General features: G+C 39.9%; 1 protein-coding gene across 1 annotated transcript in view; it reads left to right on the top strand.

Annotated features, from left to right (window-relative positions):
• Positions 1 to 22,500, top strand: part of LOC123516224 (neuropeptide CCHamide-1 receptor-like) — a 203,630-nt gene that overhangs the window by 46,663 nt on the left and 134,467 nt on the right. The gene's annotated exons all lie outside the window — the stretch shown is intronic.

The raw sequence follows: 22,500 nt of genomic DNA, 5'->3' as shown, positions 1-22,500 counted from the left end.
TTTTTTTTTTTTTTTTTTTTTTTTGCCCGGGTTTCTATGCAACATGCCAGTTTCAGATTTCAATAGGTTTCAAAACGTTTGTTAATTTTTTCACAGTCATTTTTCCCCCTTTTTTTTTACAACCTATGTTAAGAATGCATGAACTTTCAGCCTACAGAGTGACAACCGTTAAAGGCACATTAAAGGAAGCTATCCCCTCCCAAGCCCCAAGCTTTACCTGCACACACTGGCAGTATAACCATCCATACAAGAAAGTACCTTCCCTCTGCAGTACGCTCATATTTACCGTGACAAAAAAAAATAAATAAATAAAAACGCCAAAGACGTGATGAAGTAAAAATGAAAGAGAGAAAGAATGAAAGATGAATGCAGAAAGGTAGAGAGAAGAAATGAAGGAGGAAGCGTATGAACGTGTAGATAATCTTGGATACCAAAAAGATGACACCATTCACAGAGGCTGATGTCACTTCCTTTGTCTTGACAGTCACCACAGGATACACAATGCAGGGCTGCCTAAACACACACACACACACACACACACACACACACACACCCGAAGATCGGTCTATGAACTCTGAGCTCACTCCGTGATGGGGAAGACTGGCTGGATGACCAGCAGACGACCGAGGTGAATACACCTCGCCAAGGCTGCATCAGACCACTCATCGCCTCGGATTTCCTCTCAGCTGAAGGCTCATCAGCTCACGCGCCAGGGAACTCACAAGTCCCCGCTGCGACGCGTGCAAACTTATTAACTTCTTTGACATCTCGCGTCTTGTTCTTTCCACAGACGTCAGCTTAAAATTCTTAGAAGCGAGTGTGAAAAGAGACTGATCTTCAAAACGCCGAGAGACAATTCAGGGAACAGGGAATGCAAAAATGAAAGGATAATCTGATTATCTTTGTGTTTCGTGAAGATAAGAGTGACGTGTGTATCGCCGGGTGTGTCATGTGCAAGACAGGCACAGGTCACGGCGTCACGCATGGCTTGCAGTAAGTTGTACAACAAAATGTCGACGAGAAATTGTATGTCGAATTATTATGTATAAACTGAACTATTTTAATAAGTTAGTAATACAGCTTTAAAAGGAATGAAAATTGCTTGTTCTGCTCTCTTTATTTAGTTTTCTAGCCACCACCACCACCACCACCGCCACCACCAATACGTCCTCCACATTTGTTCCCAGAAAACTGACCGCCACACTGGCCACTAAACCAGATGGTGTTGTAGGTGGTGTTGGTGCTAGTAGTGGTGTTGCAGTTAATGCTGACCCTAATGCTGTGATGGTGTGGTGTTGCGCCGCTATATTCATTAATGTGTCTCGTGTGTGCCAACTTTCTCCATCTCCATCTCCTCCTCCTTCTCCTCATTCATTTTCTTTTGTCCTTTGTCCTTTTCGGTTTTTGCTGTCCTGTATGTCTTAGCTAACATTACATGGTGTAGTAGACCACAAACGGTAGGTCCGCTGTTAATTGTTTGTTTTTCGTTTGTTTGTCCTCTTCCTCCTCCTCCTCCTCCTCCTCCTCCTCTTCCTCCTCCTCCTCCTCCTCCTCCTCCTCCTCCTCCTCCTCCTCCTCCTCCTCTCTAGTTAAAACAGCAAACAAATTGGTTTGGTTTATCGGTAGGACTTTTCAATTGAAATCAGAAGGAAGAATTCTCACATTGTTTAATGTGCTCGTCCGACCTCCTCTTGAATACTGTGTCCAGTTCTGGTCACCCCACTATAGAAAAGATATAGACAACCTGGAGAGAGTCCAAAGAAGAGTCACCAAGTTGATCCCGCGATTGCGAAACAAGCCTTACGAAGAGCGCTTGAGGGAACTCAACTTGTTCAGTTTATAGGAGCGGAGAATGCGAGGAGATTTAATTGAACTATTTAAAATGTTCCGGGGCTTTGATAACGTAAATGTAAACAATTATTTCACCATTGACAGCTCCAACACCAATAGAAATAATGGTTGCAAAATAACAGGTAAGCGTTTCAGATCAGATGAGGCTAAACATTATTTCTTCAATAGAATTGTAAATGTCTGGAACTCTCTCCCAGCACATGTTGACATGTGTGTCCGTAGCAATACAATAGAAACTTTTAAAAAAAGGTTGGACATTCACCTCGCATTAACCCCTCAAATGACGTACTTTGCGCCTACATAAGATATCCTTTTTTTTTTTTTTTAGTTACTGTACTAGATAGTATCACTTCTCTTTTAATCTTTCCTATCACATCTTTGACTTTCTCTCTGCCTGTGGCCTCTTTTCTTCTTCCTTGAACCCTGATGTCCTTCAGTCTCTAACTCGTAGCATCTGTAGTGGTACCATAGGCACACAGACAGCCTCGTTGGGCCCAGTAGGGCTGTTGCTGTCTGTTCCTTCCTTTGTATTCCTCCTCCTCCTCCTCCTCCTCCTCCTCCTCCTCCTCCTCCTCAGCCGCCGCCGCCGCCGTTTTTAGGATAAACTTATGAAATCGAGTTCTTTGAGGTGTTCACAGTTTGATTTCTTTCGTACTCAAGGAAAATTGATTCACAGAATGTGAAATGCACTTTGCGTAGAACTCTTTGGAAAAATAGATTAAACTCACGTAGGCGAAGAGCGATGGTGGAGTTAACAGAAGTTTTGTAGAATTCCATTGAAGATTTACATAGCAAGAATCATTGATTTGTATAAACGACTTTTTAATAATTGAAATACCAAATGTAATGGATTCTTCATTTCTACTTAAGAGTTGCAGACAGTTATATATGAAATGAACAGTTTACTACAGTCCGTTTGTTAATATATATAAAGCACTTTTTTCCACGTACATTGTAAACTGTAATACCATTGAAACGTTTTAAAAGCCCAACACACACACACACACACACACACACACACACACACACACACACACACACACACACACACACACACACACACACAGAGTTCGAGGAAATCTGACTACTACGTAAAAGTTAAATTAGATGAAGAAAATGTAATACTGAAAAAGAAATAGAGGAAAGAGAGGAAGGAGAAAAAATAGAAATGCTGCCACCATTATTACGTATTCCAAGTACATGTCATCGTAAGTAAACGTGTAAGTGTGACAGTCTACCTCCTCATGACTCCATCCTATATTTGGCAACCTTTCCTTTCTCCTTGAACTTTATTGTTAAGTGATCAACAAGTCTCCAGGAACAAAAAGTCGACCTTATTGACAACCAGAAAAATTTTAGGAGAGTTGTTTATTCAGTTCAATTTTTTTTTTTTTTCGTTTTTCCCTCCTTGTTCTTTTCCTCCAATTCTTCATATTTCCTTTTTTTTTAATTTTTACATCTCTCCTCTATTCTTCCATAAGTCGCCTCCTATCTTACATCCTTCTTTTTTCACCTTCTCCTATCCATTTAGCAGTTATTTTTATACAATGTCCTTTCAGTTCTTCTCTCTTTTACTTTATCCTTTTCTCTATCATTTCCTCCTTCTCTCCATCCTACCATTCCATCCCTCTCTCCACCCTCCAGCATTCCATCTGTCGTGCTTTCCTCTACCTCCCCTCCCTTCCCATCCCTCTTGTCCAGACTTCCACCTCCCGTCCCCCTCTCGTATCCTATGGTCCTTGAGAGGAGATCACCGCCCCTCACTTTTTGTCCCTCCATACGCTCGGCGGCTTAACCGGAAAAACCAAACCTGCTATCTTGAATAATGCATAGGAGACACACACACACACACACACACACACACACACACACACACACACACACACACACACACACACACTCTCTCTCTCTCTCTCTCTCTCTCTCTCTTTTTTATTGTTCTTTGATGATTTTTTTTTTATTTTTGCATAAATCAACATAATTTTTGCTCTTTGTTTGTTTAGAATTTCAAGCGTAAGAATTTAATTAGTCCCCAAATCATTGTAATTAAGTAAATTTATGTATATGTTGCTGTAAGTGTGTGTCTGTGTGTGTGTGTGTGTGTGTGTGTGTGTGTGTGTGTGTGTGTGTGTGTGTGTGTGTGTGTGTGTGTGTGTGTGTGTGTGTGTGTGTGTGTGTGTATGTGTGAGCGCATGTGCGTGTGCTACAAAATTACAGTATTAACCCATTCAGTACTGAGACTCATTTTTACCTTGAGATTTGTGAACAATTAGACCATTTTATTGACATTAGCAAGAGTCTATGGAGATCAGAAGATTAATAGCCACAGTCTTCACTATTTTAATCACCTACATAAGTTTTTGAAGCTGTACAAGAAACAGAATGAACATGAAAACGCGGCATGGTACTCAAAGGTTTAGGCCTACAAAAGTTATGTTATTTGTCACACGTACCGAAGGCTTCCCGCGGCTAAGGGTGAAGCAAAGGATGGCGCAGGGAAAGATGACGCTCTCTGGAATAAGACCGAGAAGAGTGAATCAAGAACCTAGCCTGGAATGAAACGAAAATTAGGAGGTATGAAATTATCTGGCAAGGTGGAAAAGAGACGCCCACCTGGTAACTCTTATGAGGTTATGGATCAGGTAAAATTAGATAAGGAGGAGAAGGAGGAGGTGAAAAAGGAGAACGTAGTAGTGGTGATGCAGGTGGAGGTGGTGGTGGTGGTGGTGGTGGTGTTGGTGTTGGTGGTGGTGGAGAATAGAGAAAAATTGATAACAGCGCAGTGATTAAAGTCTGTGTAATGATATTGTTGTTGTATGCGTATTTTTTCAACATTATCATCATCATTGTCATCATCATCATTATCACCGTAGCATTCTATGATATCGTTAGTTTTAATATCGTTAGTTTTATTGCATTTAATTTTGTCATCAATTTATACAAACAAAGAGAGAGAGAGAGAGAGAGAGAGAGAGAGAGAGAGAGAGAGAGAGTAAAAGTGTTGCTATTCGCCATGACTAAATGCTATTGGTTAATTCTGGGTAATGTTCCTTTTTAGCCATTACTGCCGCTGTTACCACGGGGATTATCACGCTGCATACATTTTCGCCCCGGGAATGAACACGGAAAGGGGCGTCCTCATGTAGGTCGTCCAAATTCAGCGGAAAGAAAAAGAGCGTAGTAGAGTGAAGGCAACAGCACGGAACAGAGCAGCAGCATGTGGTAAATTTAGGTCAAGAAAAGAAAGGAAGAAGAAAGGAAAGAAAATACACAATAACTAACAACTCACAACAAAATTAACAACGAGAAGTAGAGTAAAGGCAACAGCACGGCACAAAGCAGCAACATTTGGTATATTTAGCTCAAGAAAAAAGAAAAAAAAAGAAAAAGGAAAAAATTACACTAACCGTAACAACGCATATCAAATTTAACAACGTGTAATCAATTTTAACTAGACCATTGGAATAAGAATGAAAGGAAAAAAATAGCGACATGTCAAAAAATTAGCTGGAAAATATAATAAAAGAAAACAAAGAGGTAGAGATAATGAATACAGGAACTACAACAGGTCACAATAAAGACAACAATATTAGGCTTGTATGTTTGCTTAGTATGTTTGTGTTTGTTTTGTTTATTTAGTTTTAAGGTTAGTCAAGAGTACAAGGCAGAGAGAGAGAGAGAGAGAGAGAGAGAGAGAGAGAGAGAGAGAGAGAGAGAGAGAGAGAGAGAGAGAGAGAGAGAGAGAGAGAGACGCTGAAATTGCTGCTCTCAGAAAAGTAAAAAAAGAGACAAAAAAGTAATGAAGTTTCTATCCGTTTATTTTCCATTTTCTAAACAAACCTTGATATTAAAAACGTATAATTACTTGACATAACGCATCCCTTGACAATATTTTGTTTTTCCCTTAGCGACCGCACACACTTAAGTTCATTACGATAACATTACAATTTAGGCAACCTTCATCCTCTATTTACAGTTACATGCATTACAATTAGCTCAAAGCCCCACTGGTGATTAGCATTCCAACATTCGCCTTCCCATAATATCACCTTCACAACGCAACAGTGTGAATGTTTGTTCGCTGCCATCGAGTCTTATCAGCGTAAAGTCCATTATAGGTTAACAGGTTTCTGTCTTGTTGCTGTTCCACGTCTTTAGTTGAGTCGCCGTTTCGATATTTAGACTCGTGTGCTGATGATGAGTCGTCAGAGTTTGTGTCACCTTATCATTTGAGCTGAAGTTCATTATTTACGTTAACGTGCTATAAATTTTAAAACACTAATTCATCATAGAAGCAAATTAACTTTTCTTGTCAACGAGGGACAAAGCAAAGATAGAATTAACCCCTTCAATACTTGGAAACAGTTTTACCTTGACATTTGTGTACGATTAGACCATTTTATTGGCATTAGGAAGGGTCTGTGGAGATCAGAAGATTAATGGCCACAGTCTTCACTATCTTAATCCCCGACAAAAGTTTTTGAAGCTGTATAAAATCACTAAATAATCAGTAGAATGAATATGGAAACGCGTCATGGTACTGAAGGGGGTTAAGAACAAACGCTATTATATGTTTAAATTAAGAACATACGATAGAAAACAAGAAGAACTTCACCACAAAATGCTTCACGAGTTTTTAGAATACGAAAATTCAACTCAGAATAACAAAAAGGAACAGAACAAGACTCTATTGAACCGTAATTGTGTCTTGTGTCCTGCTGACCCATTGACGGTGTCTGGGTGTGAGGGAGAGGGAGGGAGAGTGCGACGGAAGCGTGGCGAGGGGAGAAATGAGAGAGGGAGAGGAACGGAGGGGAAATATAGATTGGAAGGGAGAGGGAAGTTCAATTTAAGAGCATGTGAGGCGAATGGAAATGTATGTAAACAAACAATCTCTCTCTCTCTCTCTCTCTCTCTCTCTCTCTCTCTCTCTCTCTCTCTCTCTCTCTCTCTCTCTCTCTCTCTCTCTCTCTCTCTCTCTCTCTCTCTCTCTCTCTCCAAGACTCAACTGTGAGTGGAGGGAAAAAATCTCATTAACACATCTATAACATATTATCTGATCGAGAGAGAGAGAGAGAGAGAGAGAGAGAGAGAGAGAGAGAGAGAGAGAGAGAGAGAGAGAGATGAAGAAAACAGCCTTGGAAAAGGATGTTATTTGAATTGAGAAATAGAGGAAGTGAAAAACATGAAATAAAATGCAAAGAAGAAATGAAAGGGAAAGGCAAAAATTTCATTAAAAGACTGAGAGAGAGAGAGAGAGAGAGAGAGAGAGAGAGAGAGAGAGAGAGAGAGAGAGAGAGAGAGAGAGAGAGAGAGAGAGAGAGGATGGAAAAGAAGACGAAAAATAGGAAGGAGGAACATGTCAAAAGAGTCATAGAGGAAGGGAGAGGGAGAATAAAAGGGAGGAAGGGATAAATGAAGAGGCAAAACTTGGTGATATCATGAAGAGGAAAATGAAAAGTTGAAAAATAGATTGGCTGAGGAAGAAGAAAGCTGAAAAAAAGTGATAAAAATGAGGGAGTAGGAAGCAAAGAATTAAGGAGGAGGAAATGAAACTGAACGAGAGGTAGGATTAAATGAGAGACGGAGGGTTAGCTATCTGGGTGACTGGTTTGATGCGATAGGTGACTGACTGATTGGTTGGTTGGTTGTTTAGCTGTCTAACTGCCTGACTTACTAACTTAATGACTGACACACTCACTGATTCAATGGCAGAACGACTGACAGACTACCTGATTGACTGACTAACTGACTGAATAATTGACTGCCTTATTGCCTAGCTAGCTAATTGATTCTCTCTCTCTCTCTCTCTCTCTCTCTCTCTCTCTCTCTCTCTCTCTCTCTCTCTCTCTCTCTCTCTCTCTCTCTCTCTCTGCTTCATTCCAGCTGGTGTGGTCGTGATAAGAAATAAGAAGGATTTATTTTTCCCACTCTTGCTTTTCCTCATATATTTTCTCGATGGACAGATTTTAACTTTTTGCACTAAGATTCTTTAGACTTTTGCTTCTAATGTAATTGCCAATGTTATTTACCTCTTGAGAGAGAGAGAGAGAGAGAGAGAGAGAGAGAGAGAGAGAGAGAATTTAACTTTTTAGCAATGTTCTTATGTATTCAACTTCTTCCTTATTTTCTCTTCTTCTTCTCTTATTCATTTCTGTCTGTTCTTTCTTTACGCATTCTCTCTCTCTCTCTCTCTCTCTCTCTCTCTCTCTCTCTCTCTCTCTCTCTCTCTCTCTCTCTCTCTCTCTCTCTCTCTCTCTCTCTCTCTCTCTCTCTCTCTCTCTCTCTCTCTCTCTCTCTCTCTCTCTCTCTCTCTCTCTCTCTCTCTCTCTCTCTCTCTCTCTCTCTCTCTCTCTCTCTCTCTCTCTCTCTCTCTCTCTCTCTCTCTCATTACAACATGGGTTTATTAATGTTTGTTTTATTCTTTTTCTCTTGCATTCTCATTTATCCTTTCCTCCTCCTCTTCCTCCTCCTTCTCCTCCTCCTCCTCCTTCTCCTCCTCCTCTTACTCCTCATCCTCCTCCTTCTCCTCCTACTCCTTTTCTTCCTTCTTTTCCATTATTCTGCTAATATTAAAAATTTTTTTCGCCCTTCTTCTCAAAGCATTTTTTTTTCTTTTTCTTTTGTCCCTTCAATATTACCTACATAATTCCTATTCCCGTCCTTCCTTCCTTCCTTCCTTCCTTGCTTCATTCATCCATTCATTTATCTATTCATTTATGTGTTCAGTGAAGCATTTATTCAGTTATTCACTCATTTTGTGCATTCATATAATCATTTATTTATTTATTTGTTTATTAACCTTTCATGATTTCACTTTTTCTTTTTTTTCGTCTTTCTAGTTTCCAGTCATTTTCTTTCTTTTTTTTTCTTCTTTCTTTTATTCTTATCTCTCGTCCATCCCTTCCCTTCCTTCTCTATGATATTCTTTCTTTCCGCCCTCCTTCCTTCCCGCCTCCCTCCTTTCCTCCTTTCATTTCCTTCCTTTCCTAAACACATAACCTGCATCTGTCTAAACACACACACACACACACACACACACACACACACACACACACACACACACACACAGAGAGAGAGAGTGTGTGTGTGTGTGTGTGTGTGTGTGTGTGTGTGTGTGTGTGTGTGTGTGTGTGTGTGTGTGTGTGTGTGTGTGTGTGTGTCTGGGTGGGTGTTATTTGTTACCTTTTCCAGGCTTTCATAACACGGTGTCCTTGGAAACTTCATTATATATTGTATTCTTTCTCTCTCTCTCTCTCTCTCTCTCTCTCTCTCTCTCTCTCTCTCTCTCTCTCTCTCTCTCTCTCTCTCTCTCTCTCTCTCTCTCTCTCTCTCTCTCTCTCTCTCTCTCTCTCTCTCTCTCTCTCTCTCTCTCCTTTTCTTTTAGAATATTGTCTTATTATACTCTAGAGAGAGAGAGAGAGAGAGAGAGAGAGAGAGAGAGAGAGAGAGAGAGAGAGATGACTAAGGGTAAGGAGTGAGGGGAATGACCTGCTTCCATTACCGTCTTGTTTACTCTCAAATATTCATGACATTTTTTTTTAAAGCTCGCGTAAGAAAAAAGAAAAGACGAAGCAAAGAAAACAAAAACATTGACATTGCGATATTGCTTGCTGTACGTCTCTCTCTCTCTCTCTCTCTCTCTCTCTCTCTCTGTCGTGAAATGTATGAATATATTGTGATCTAGTAAGTTTCAAGATGATGGAGGTGATAATGTATAGTATAAGAAAGGTTTACGTCACAAGAAGTAGTAATAGTAGTATTCTTAATAGCAGTAATAGTATTAGTAGTAGCAACAGTAATAGTAATGAGGGATATATTTTCTTCCTACTCTTGCTTCTCTTATTTTTTCTTTTCCTCTTTCTCCTTCTTTCTTTAAACTTTTTCTTAATTTTCTTGTTTCTTCGTTGTTGTTTTTTTTTTCTTTTCTTTACTCCTTTACGCCTTTACCACCAACACCACCACAACCAACACCACCACCACCAGCACATAACTTCTCTCTCCCTCAGATTATTGTTGTAACCGTAAGGCCACATTGATGCTGCTGGCCTACCCTGACTCTACTCTTCGTATATACAAGGATTTCTGAGAACGCTCCACGCTCCATTGCTATCGTATGAATATTGTTCCTGTACTAGCTGCGCGTTCCTCTCCATTTGGCAGTGACCCGTGTAGGAGGAGGAGGAGAATGATGTAATTGGCTGTAAATTCAATCAGGCTCCATGTTGTATGAAATTGTTGTTCAAAGCTGCAATTATCACCGACGAATTGTAATGATCGACTATGTAACTAACTGACTGACTAACTAATTAATTAACTGAATCACTCACTCGCTTATGCATTCATTTTAGTGACACACTGACTCACTCTTTCAGACGCCTACCCATCCTGACAGTCACTCACACACGAAATCATTCACTCATTCACGCACTAACTCACTCACTTACTCACTCACTCACTCACTTGTCTCATCACCATTTATAAGGAAACATTTCCTCTATACCAATCGTGTTTTTATAAAATTCTCCCCTTCTATATTTTTCTTATTTTTATTTTATTTTCAGTTGAGCTAAATCTTTCAGTGCAGACCCCGCCTTCCACACCTGTTGATTCAGCGTCACACCTGTTCTCTGAGAGTGAGTTGGTGTGTGTGTGTGTGTGTGTGTGTGTGTGTGTGTGTGTGTGTGTGTGTGTGTGTGTGTGTGTGTGTGTGTGTGTGTGTGTGTGTGTGTGTGTGTGTGTGTGTGTGTGTGTGTGTGTGTGTGTGTGTGTGTGTGTGTGTGTGTGTGTGTGTGTGTGTGTGTGTGTGTGTGTGTGTGTGTGTGTGTGTGTGTGTGTGTGTGTGTGTGTGTGTGTGTGTGACGTTTGTCATGTGCGTTCGCTGCAATCTGAAATACTTAAAATGCAGCTCTCTCCTCCTGTCTTTTTCTGTTAACAGAGAGAGAGAGAGAGAGAGAGAGAGAGAGAGAGAGAGAGAGAGAGAGAGAGAGAGAGAGAAGGTGCATATCAAAAAAAATTATAAACTGTAGGCAAACACTAACATAGATAACAGATAAAAATACAAACACGGATTCCAACAGATACAAACAGACAGGCAGACAGACAGACAGACAGAGACATGACCACACCACGCACACTATAAATCAAGACAAGAAAGATACCGAAATGTGAAGAGACGAAAACATGGGACAGAATGACATTTATACAAACAGAACACCCTCCCCAAAAAAAAAGAAAAAAAAAACAGAGAACACAAAAAAGAGCAACACAGAAGCAAAGCGAAATTACTAACTCACCTTCACTCCTAATTACCTGCCAATACCTGGGACCCGAGTACAGGTAGAGCGCGCGCAGAGGTTCATTATAGCAGGGCCTAGTAATCACTCAGCCTCACACACACACACACACACACACACACACACACACACGACGGCGGTGGAGGCAAGGGCGATGGTGGTAATAGTGTTAATGGTAGTGGTGATGGTGGTGGTGGTGGTGGTGGTGGTGGTGGTGAGTTCATTCCATCCTTTGCCTGCCATTAGAAATCCCGTCCTTGAATTTATACCAATACATCTGTCATCACATACCAGTTCGCTGCTATTCCATGTCCCTCGGCCGCTGATGTGCTTCATGTTGAGGGGTTTGGGGGCACATGGTTCGCCAGAAAAAGGAAGAGAAAGAGGAAAAAGAGGAGAAAGAGGGGAAGGAGGAGGAGGAAAAGGATGAGCAGGAGGAGGAAAATGAGGAGCAAAGCGTGGTATGACTGATATGGGTAAGAGAAATGGTGTTGGTTTTATGTCCCTGGGGTGTTTGTTAGTATTGCAACGCTCTTTTGATGTCAGGGAGCGTAAAAGGTCGGGTTTGTGAGAATTCTGGCGTCTTGATCTTTCTTGCCTGGTTTTCATTAGGCGTTATGGAGATTGTTTGGGTTTTTACGAAATCATAGGAATCCTTGTTTGTTTTTTTTATTCAGGGAGCTGTAGGAATAGTTTATGGTTTTAGCAGTCACACAGGAATTGTTTGTGGTTTTCGTGGTTTTTGTGTTGTCTTGTGTGTGATATTAGTGATGCTTTAGTATAATTTCTACGTTATTAGGATGAAAAGAGAAAAAACTTGAAAAGATGGGAACTATGGAGGATTTCAAGGCTACTCTCTCTCTCTCTCTCTCTCTCTCTCTCTCTCTCTCTCTCTCTCTCTCTCTCTCTCTCTCTCTCTCTCTCTCTCTCTCTCTCTGGTGTTAGTAAAGAATATTGACTTCGTGGTTTGGTTTTCATTACCTTTGTTTGGCGAGACACGCGAAGAAGCAGAAACCTCATTACAATTCCGAAAAGATGTCTTGCGAGGCTTTCTTATCGGCTACTGGTAATGGAGAGAGAGAGAGAGAGAGAGAGAGAGAGAGAGAGAGAGGTGGTCTGTGATACAAGGGCAAAGATGTGTTGATGTTTGTTTTTCTCTTTGCATTTTTTCTCCTCTTCATCATTTTCTTCCTCCATCTCCATTTCCTCCTCTTGTTCTTCCTCCTCCTCTTCCTCTTCCTCTTCCTTTTCCTCTTCCTCTTCCTACTCCTTTTACCTCCTCTTACCTCATTTTATATCGATAACTCACTTTCTCTCTCTCTCTCTCTCTCTCTCTCTCTCTCTCTCTCTCTCTCTCTCTCTCTCTCTCTCTCTCTCTCTCTCTCTCTCTCTCTCTCTCTCTCTCTCTCTCTCTCTCTCTCTCTCTCTCTCTCTCTCTCTCTCTCTCTCTCTCATTATCTTATTTCATATCTAATTCGTGTCTCTCTCTGTCTCCTGCTCGTCACATTTTCTCATTTAACTCCTTTCTCTCTCCTTATTTTTGTGGTTGTTCTTTACACATATGTCTTCATGTTTTCTCGTCTCTCTCCTCCTCCTCCTCCTCCTCCTCCTCCTCCTCCTCCTCCTCCTCCTTCTCCTCGCGTTATTTTCTCTTATTCTTCCGTCTTTTATGTTTGTGTTTCTTGTGTTCTTTCTGCTTATTCTTTCTTTTCTTTCTTCATTTCACTTTTACTTGTTTTTCTCATTCCATCTCATCGCATATATACGTTTATGTTGTTGTTGTTGTTGCTCCTCTCTCTCTCTCTCTCTCTCTCTCTCTCTCTCTCTCTCTCTCTCTCTCTCTCTCTCTCTCTCTCTCTCTCTCATCGTTCCTAATTCATTTTCCTTTCCTTTTTCCTTCCGTAAGTATCTCACCTTTACCTCACGTCTCCATTCCTTCTCTTTTTCTCTCCATATCTACCTTCGTCCATTCTTTCTACATTCTCTCTCTCTCTCTCTCTCTCTCTCTCTCTCTCTCTCTCTCTCTCTCTCTCTCTCTCTCTCTCTCTCTCTCTCTCAATTAATGAAGCATTGCACTCACTTCTTCACTGTCCTGTTCAGAAATTGATTTTTTTCCCATTGGCTGAGCTCTCCCTAAAATGATAATGTTTTCCTTCTCATCTCTCTCTCTCTCTCTCTCTCTCTCTTTCTTTCTGTCAGCGTCAGTCCGTTTTCTTTCATAAGATCGAAAACTTTACAAATTCCTCTGATTTTTCACTGGAATTTGCTCAAGTGATGGGAGGAAAAGTGTTGTCAGGTGAAAACAAACACAAGGAAGGCTGTTGTCAGAGAGAGAGAGAGAGAGAGAGAGAGAGAGAGAGAGAGAGAGAGAGAGAGAGAGAGAGAGAGAGATTAAAGAACAACTGATGGGAAAGGAAGGGAGAAAATAAAAAAAGTGGAAAAAATTATGAAGAAGAGGGGGAGAGAAAGAGGTTGAGAGTTAAAGGAAAGAAAAGAAATTAGGGAAAAAAGTGAAAATAAAAAGGAAGGGAAATGGACAGAGGGGAGAGTTGAAGGAAGAGTGTGTGGAGGGGAAGGAAGAAAATGGGGGAAAAAATAAAAAGGGAGAAAAAGAAAAGTTGAGAGATGTGGGCGATTTTTTCCTCTTTGTTGTGGTGTTGCGTGGAGGAAAAGGAGAGAAGGAGGAGGAAAAGGAAATTGTCGACAGGAAATGGTAAAGTTTGAAGGGGAAAACGCTTGAGAAGAAAGGTTACATGAGGTTACGTGTGTGTGTGTGTGTGTGTGTGTGTGTGTGTGTGTGTGTGTGTAAGGTTATTAATTCTATTTTATATTTCATAGAGGTTAATAAAAAGCTCTCACTTTTAATTTGTGTGTCTGTCCATTTGTCTGTGCGTATGTCTATCTTTCTATTATCTATCTATATTAACTTCATTTATGTATTCATTTCACATCCTGCACGTGCGTTGCCATGGTAACTTTGCCGTAATTCAGTGCACTAAAATTTCCTTCCTATTCAATATTGTGAGATGAAAAAAAAGTTGAAATTTCGCATATGTTTTTATTTAATAGATATGCAGATTGATACATTTCTCTCTCTCTCTCTCTCTCTCTCTCTCTCTCTCTCTCTCTCTCTCTCTCTCTCTCTCTGGACTTTTTTTTATTTATCTATAATTAATTGTTCCCTCTTCTCTCCTATTATTTCTCTCCCATAACTCCATTTTCCTACTTTCCCTCCCCTCATTTGTCATAATTTGTGTGTCATGCTCATTTTTACTTTTCATTTTTATTTTATTGTACGCTTCTCCATTCTATTGATATCCGTCTTTTTTCTTTTCTTCTCTTTCATTCCCCTCTCCTTCTTTGCTTTCTATTTTCTTTCCGTTTCCTTAATTTTTTTTTCAATTTGTGTCATGCTGATTTTTTATTCTTTTTGATCTTATTGTACGCTTTTCCATTCTATTAAATAACTTTCTTTTTTCTTCGCTTCTCTTCCAGTACCCTCTGCTTTTTTGCTTTCCGTTTTCTCTGTTTCCTTAATTTTTTTTCAGTTTTCTTCCTTTCCCCTTACCTTACACTCCCTTCCTTTCCTGTCTGTTTCTATCCTTTCCTTTTCCTTCGTTTTCTATCCCTCTTTTCCTTATTCCTCTTGAAATACCTTTTTTCTTTAAATTTTTTCTCCTTTCCCTTCATTTCGTTCCCTTTCACCTTTTCTTTCCTCCTCCCGTCCTTCTCCCCCTTCCCTTTCCGTTCACTTAACATTACCTTAAGGCCACAATCTCCATTTCACACCTGGTCGTCCATTACCTACCCTGCTTCACGTCATTATTTTCTCCCAGTGTATTATCTCGAATTTTATGACCTAATTACTCCCGCTTTCATCTATTCTGACGTGATGCTTCGGAGAGAGTTTAGACTTTCATGTGATTTAGTACTTTCCCGTCTTTTCCTCTTTGGGTTTAAACTAGCGTAATAGTAAATATTCGTGTTTATTTAATTAATTTGTGGTTGTTTTCATTTTTTTTTCTTCCCTCTTGCCTTGACTTAAGTAAGATTTCTTGTATTTTCATATGTGGTAAGCTTTTGAGTGTTTTATATATTTTTTCTATTATATTTGTTTATATATTTATTTATTAATACTGGGAGTGAAGGAGAGTGGATGCTCTGTTGTTTCATCTTTTTCTATTTTTTTTTTCTTTTTTCTTTTCTTTTTTGAGGGGGTTGGCGGATGAAAGGATTTTGTTTTTTTTCAATTTGCAACGGTCATGCGTACGTATATATCTAGTTTCACTGCGTCACACCTGCCTGCACATCTCCATCCCTCTTTTAGTCATTCTTTTTATTTCGATGGTTTAGCACTATTTGTATATCATCAGTCTCTTGAACTCTTTGACTAATTTTTTTTTTTTTATGAAAGAAGAAAACCCGGGTAAGGGCAACAAAAACTGCTTTAAAAAAAAAGCCCACTGAGCTGGCCGTCCCCAAACACGTTCAAGGCAGTGTGGTTAGAAGGGCACTCCCAGGATGGTAAAGGAGTCATCTTTTCTTTTCCTTAACCTTCTTTATATCTTTTGATAAATCTAGACATTTCATTTTTCAACAGTTTCCTTTCGTCTTTATTTAATCTTTGAATCCATGTGTATCCCCCAAAAGAAGACGAAAATAGAAAGATCACTCATACATCTCATTCCGTTGCTGTTTCTCTGCTCCAGGCCAGGTTTTTTTTTTAACGTTATGGCCTATGGCGCCTGTAGGCATACTTGAAGAGTATTGTGTGGGAAGCGCTGCTCAGCTTCCGCCCATTAGTGGCGCAGGCAATTTTATTCATTGTGGTATCCATATTAGGGCCCATAGTGCATCTTTAATGTAGCCACCTAGAACCTGGGTATCATGGTGACATGTAGGTAACTTTAAACCACTCTACCAATGGCACCAATCGCTATCTGTGTAGTTTTCATTGTTCGCCAGCTGGTTTAATTCACAAGTTGGTCCTGCCTATCGCGCCGAACTGTCGCTCTTGTGGAAGCCCTATTAAAAAATATATATACAGATATTCATGCCTACATACCTCATAATATAAACGTTTGGTTATTTATCTATGTGTCTGATTTAAAATGACATAAAAATATGCAAATATATGTTCCTAATGGTGCAAAGTATGGATGTACCAGTGTCCCATCAAAATATTTTTTGTAAGTCTAATAGTACATATATACCTTATCACAAAATTGTCAGAGTTTCTGCATAGGATAATGCTCCACTCAAAAAGCATAGAGCAAATATCACTGAGTAGCATTTATAAAAAACAATTTTCGGAGTCTGTGCCGAAATAACCTGGCCAACATTACCGAAACCGAATTTTCCTAACTGAATCACAACAAGCGAACTTGGTATGCCTTTTGATCTCAGAAAGTTTCTCAGAGTTGGCACTGTCCATTTTCTAAGTTCATCCTCACTAATATCCATAGTGTTATCCATAGTGAAGTCGTTGTGTAGCGAGTGTGGCGATGGCTCTTAACACGCTAGATTTGTTTACGTTTCGATAGAACAATCTCGGTGCATGTCAGACAATATCCTCTATACTGTTAATTTCTTAAGACTATTAATTGTTGTGATTTTCTGTATGAATATAATTCATATTAATTTTATGGAAAGAAAAAGGCATTAAAACTACGCTTTACCTATTAATGATCTTTTCTATTTTTTGTCCCAGAAATGGAGATGGGAAAGAAGAGCGCTCTACATATATATAAACATTTCCACTTTTTTAGCTTATATGCCACGAGTACATTCTTAGAAAGATTATAACTATTTTACTAAACCATTTAATATATACAAAACGTGCAGAAAAGTACGTTCCAGTTGACCAACTTGCTGTGAAATAATTAACCCATCTGGCGGTTGAAGGCACCTACAAAGCAGATCGCTATCGGTCCCATTGCATAGCTTCAAAGCGGTAGGATTCGAACCTTGGCGTGGACGTCTGCCCGTTCCCAAGGTCACCACCTTATCCACTACGCCACCGCCTCCCTAAAGCAATGATAAGCAAACGTATCATTCATTTCTATCTATACCTAATTCCGTCAGCTTTCATGTAGCCTTCCTAGTTTACCAAAGTGGCTCAGCTATCGAAGTGAGAGTGGCGGCTTGCGTGTGTGATTCCTCTACAAATAGAGTCAGGGGAAGTGGAGGGGTGCTGTGAGCCAGGTGCGTTGGATAGAGGGACGACACACACACACACACACACACACACACACACACACACACACAACAACTGGAAGAAGACTGAGACAAACAGATAAATGTAAAGAGAGAAAATAAACTTTAATACAAAAGCAAAGCAAAATCAGAAACTCAACAGCAATAAAGGATCTAGAAGAAAATATGAGGTTAGGAGCCCCTGAAGTATTCTAGTGGTGGTGGCGGAGGCGGTGGTGGTAGTAAAGGTAAACGTCCGGAACCAAAGAGACGAAAAGACAAGAAAGCATCAAATATCTCAGTGGACAGTGAGTGATGTGGTGTAGGTATGAGAATAGAAGGCCTTAGATATGTGGCAGCAATAGTGGCGGTAGCGATGGTGAAGTTAAGTGGCTGGAAGGAAACGAGAAAGATAATGAAACAGATTCCTAGGCAGTGTGGCAGTGTGGTAGTGGTGGAACAGATATTCGTGAAGCCATGAATCTGTAGTGTTAGCTGCGGCGGTGGTAGTGATGAAAGTAAACGCTTGGAAACAAAGGCGAGGAGAGGAGAATGCATCAGGTTCATAGACTGGTGGTGTGGGCGGTCTCCGGTGTAACCCGAGGAGAGGCGGTGCGTCAGTGAGTTCTATTACCAGACGTGTAATCCCCCTCAGCGTTGCGGAAGAATAAATTGGCTACGAGGTGTTGACTGAGAGTAGCCGAGATTGTTATATATCAGTATTGGTGCGTGAAGATTGAAGCAGTGGCATCAGCAGCGGCGGCAGCGTCTTCTGCCGAGTGACTGCTGGTTGATAATAGTGTTTATCGTTTGTCTCTAGAGCTTCGTTTTGCGCCTTGTTGGTTCGCTAGTATTTTGTTTTTTGTGGTAGACTTGTTTCCTGTTATCATTTTTATGTAAATGTTGCGAGACACTACTACTACTACTACTACTACTACTACTACTGCTACTGCAACAGATCATACTTGAAGATTTTGAAGTCTCACCGCAATTTTTTTTAACATCTATAATGAAATTTCTGGATTTAAAAAAAGTCTTAATAATCGCAGTGATAAAAGCACCATTGAAAGATATTATGGTTTTCAAAGGAGTTTCCATGATCTTAGCAATGATCTATCTGGACAAATAGGTCATGTTTAAGGGGAAAAGCATCTATGAGAACCAGACTAATCATCTTTGTGAGCTTTGAAGACAACCATCATGTAACGAAGCTTTTCAGAACACGAGACTCAGTTGCTCGGTAGGAGAAAGATACAAACCATTACCACAGTGGCAATACAATTCTAATCTCATACCGCTACGTTTATTATTGTGAAAGAAAGCGAAGTGCATTGATGGAAAGCGGCCTCTTTGTTGCACTCGGTCACAGGGGAGGCTAAGGTAGGTTGAGTTAGGGCAGGTTAGAAGAGTAGAGCAATGAACTGAGGCAGCGTAGAGGAGAGTTGGTAGTAAATTGGTTTTGTTAAAATAAATGAGGTTTTTTTGCGTTAGTTTATTTTATGTTCTTAAATTTTCTTTCTTTATTTGTCTTTTAGTCACTATATTATTTTTCTTAGAGCGGGGAGTTCATTTTTCTATCCTTTTCTTTTCGTTTTATGTCAGTTTTCTTCATACGTATAAAAGAAACAAATGAAAGAAAGAAAAATAAAAGAGTTGATGGATTTTCTTTCGTGAGAGCGATTCACAGGTATTGGTAGAGAGAGAGAGAGAGAGAGAGAGAGAGAGAGAGAGAGAGAGAGGTGCAGGCAGTAAACAACTCACACGTGGCTTACTTCCCATTTTCCATTGCCCCAGACACTGCTGGGAAGTAACCATCTGACAGCTGGCTGGAAAGTGAAGGTTCAACCGTTTGTGTCTTTATGGAGAGTTAGAGATTTGGGTCGTGTCTTGTCATTTGCTTAGAAAAGACGAAATTGTTGCTCCAGAATTCCTTCCTCCACTTGTTTCTTCTTTTTCTTCTCTTCCATTTTTTTGTCGTTATTGTTGTTAGTCCTTTTTTTTTCTTTGTTCTTTTTCTTTTCTTTTTCTTTTTTCTTTTCTCCTTTACATCTTTTCTCCTCCTCCTCCTCCTCCTCCTCCTCCTCCTCCTCCTCCTCTTCAACCTACTGACCTTATCCTTCCTAGAAGCAGTAACACCACCAGACACTGAAATAAATAAAACAGAGAGAGAGAGGGAGAGAGAGAGAGAGAGAGAGAGAGAGAGAGAGAGAGAGAGAGAGAGAGAGAGAGAGAGAGAGAGAGAGAGAGAGAGAGAGAGAGATCATTCCCCATTTCCATAATCCAAGATGTGGTGACTCCAATTAGTGATTTCTATATGATTCCAGGATTTTAAGCCGTTGTCGTGTTACATGGTAATGATAATGAGCCTCACTTCCTTCAGGATGAGCTCACTGTCAGGAATGCCTTGGGGCGAGAGTGGCGTGCTGCTTTTATGTATTTGATGCGTTCTGTGACACTCTCTCTCTCTCTCTCTCTCTCTCTCTCTCTCTCTCTCTCTCTGGCTTTGATGTTCATGATAGTGGCAGTGTGACGTGTTTGGAAATACTGACGAAGGCGATGAAGGGATGAGTTTCTCTCTCTCTCTCTCTCTCTCTCTCTCTCTCTCTCTCTCTCTCTCTCTCTCTCTCTCTCTCTCTCTCTCTCTCTCTCTCTCTCTCTGTGTGTGTGTGTGTGTGTGTGTGTGTGTGTGTGTGTGTGTGTGTGTGTGTGTGTGTGTGTGTGTGTGTGTGTGTGTGAGAGAGAGAGTGCAAGGAGTAAAAGGCATCTTCTCTTACTAAAGAATGAGTATAGCGGAAAAAAGAAAAGAAACAAATGAAGTTGTGAAAAGGAGGAAGAAAGAAACCATTGAGAAAGTAAGACAGAAGATATTTGACGAGCGAAAGAGTGAATGGAGCAATAAAATGAAAAACAGAAACTTACACAACCTTTAATATATGAAGTAAAAAATGCCTTGAAGGAATTTAAGAGAATATAAAATAAAAGGAAAGAAGAAAAAATAATGATAAATGTATATCAGACGAGTGACAGGAAGGAGGAGATGAAAGCGCCATAAAGAACATTTTATAAGTGAATATATGAAAGTGCAAGTCCCTAAAGGTAAATGAATGAAATAAATAGCGGAATGATAATGATGGAAAAATATTAAAAGAAAAAGAAAATCTCAGAATGAAAGAGATTACTGGGAAAAAAAAGTATATAGACGTAATAGAAATCTTCATGGTACAAAAGAAAGGTTGTAAATAGAATGTGTATAAGTATTGGATAGATGGAATGAAGAGAAAGAAACCAGCATGAAAAATATAAAACGAAGAAAAGAAAGGATGTTGAAGAAAGAGTTAAAAGCAAAGAAAAAAAAGTGACATGGTGCACAAAAGTCAGAGGAAACAAAAAGAGGATAAAAAGCGCAAAAAAAAAAGAGATGCGAATGATCCTAAATGAATTGGTCTTACAAACAAAAAAGAAACAAACTTGATTAATTGAAGGAGAGAGAGAGAGAGAGAGAGAGAGAGAGAGAGAGAGAGAGAGAGAGAGAGAGAGAGAGAGACTTACCCTTCTTCTCCATATCTCTCTCTCTCCCTTTTTCTCTTTCAAATTTAAGAGGCATGAATCCTCCCCCATGAAATATATTATAAAATGCTTGGGTGATATTCCCGGCACATCGCAGTTTGGCGGCACGAAAAGGGTTGGATAAAATGGACAATAAAAGAGTAAAAGAGGGAAACAGAATGGCGTTAATCGGTTCGACTACATGCAGAATGAGAACTTACCTTATTTGTCTTCTTTTTTACTTTTTATACGTTTTTTCCATTCATATATTCTTTCAGTTATATATATATATATATATATATATATATATATATATATATATATATATATATATATATATATATATATATAAGACCTGAGGTGATCCTTCGTTGGTGTTTAGGAAAAATTCTAAATTGAGTGGTTTTTAGTAGTAGTAGTAGTAGTAGTAGTAGTAGTAAGAGGAGGAGGAGAACAGGGGATTTCAAAGGACTATAAAACAATACAAAGGAATACAAACACCAACAATGCCTCAGGTTCTTGTTGAGCTGCTTAAATTCACTACTGTGCACTAATTACCAACGTAAGACAAGGGAAAGCATAGTAGAAGGAAGGAGTAGGAGGAGGAGGAGGAGGAGGAGGAGGAGGAGGAGGAGGAGGAGGAGGAGGAGGAGGAGGAGAAGGAGGCGAATAAATAGTCTTGCGTAGCAGCAGCAGCAGCAGCAGTAGTAGTAGTAGTAGTAGTAGTAGTAGTAGTAGTAGTAGTAGTAGTAGTAGTAGTAACGTTGTTGTTATTGTTGTTATTGTCATCGTCGTCGTCGTCGTTGTCTCTCTTGTTGTTGTTGCTGCTGCTGTTGTTGTTCTGTTGTTGTTACGGTACTCACGTAATAGAAATTAAATTACAAAAACGGAGAGACAGTACTTAAATCACACACACACACACACACACACACACACACACACACACACACACACACACACACACACACACACACACACACACACACACACACACACACACATTTATTTACACATCCCAAAATTGATATCCGGTATCCGTCACTCACTACTCGCACATTTCCTCTTAATTAAACCCGTTTGTCGGACACCATGATAAATCTAAGCACGCCAATGTTACCACCATGCATAAAACATAAGATGACCTAATGAATCACCTCGCATACACTCGTAGTTCATAATGATGCTTCTCGTTAATCTTGGCTCATGTTAACTCGACACGCCATATCTTTCATCATGTCTGTGTGCTTCCTGTCAGTTTACTGATGTGAGCGGAGACAATTTCTGAGTTTTTTTTATACATACACTTTTTTTGTCTCCTCTTTGGTGTGTGTACAGAGTGAGTGTGGCAGAGAGGAGTGTGGAAGGTATGGTAAGCATGTGGCAAAGATATTGAAACAAGTAGAAAAAGTGGACATTTCTTTAGAACATCTATTCAGGATATGATGGGGAAGGGTCGGGAAGTTCATAGAGAAGTGACAACGAACTGATGAGACCTATCGGGAAACTGTGACCTGACCTTCTATTGTTACAGGATTCATTGTTCTTCCCTACCCATCTAGTTCACTCCCTTCATGTCCCTTTGCTCTTTCGTTCACGCTTAGTTACCTGACCT

Source organism: Portunus trituberculatus, chromosome 40 (genome assembly GCF_017591435.1).
Source record: "Portunus trituberculatus isolate SZX2019 chromosome 40, ASM1759143v1, whole genome shotgun sequence".
Classification (NCBI taxonomy): Eukaryota; Metazoa; Arthropoda; class Malacostraca; order Decapoda; family Portunidae; genus Portunus; species Portunus trituberculatus.
The sequence above is the reverse complement of the archived record's forward strand: the minus strand, read 5'-3'. Positions and strand labels throughout refer to the sequence as shown.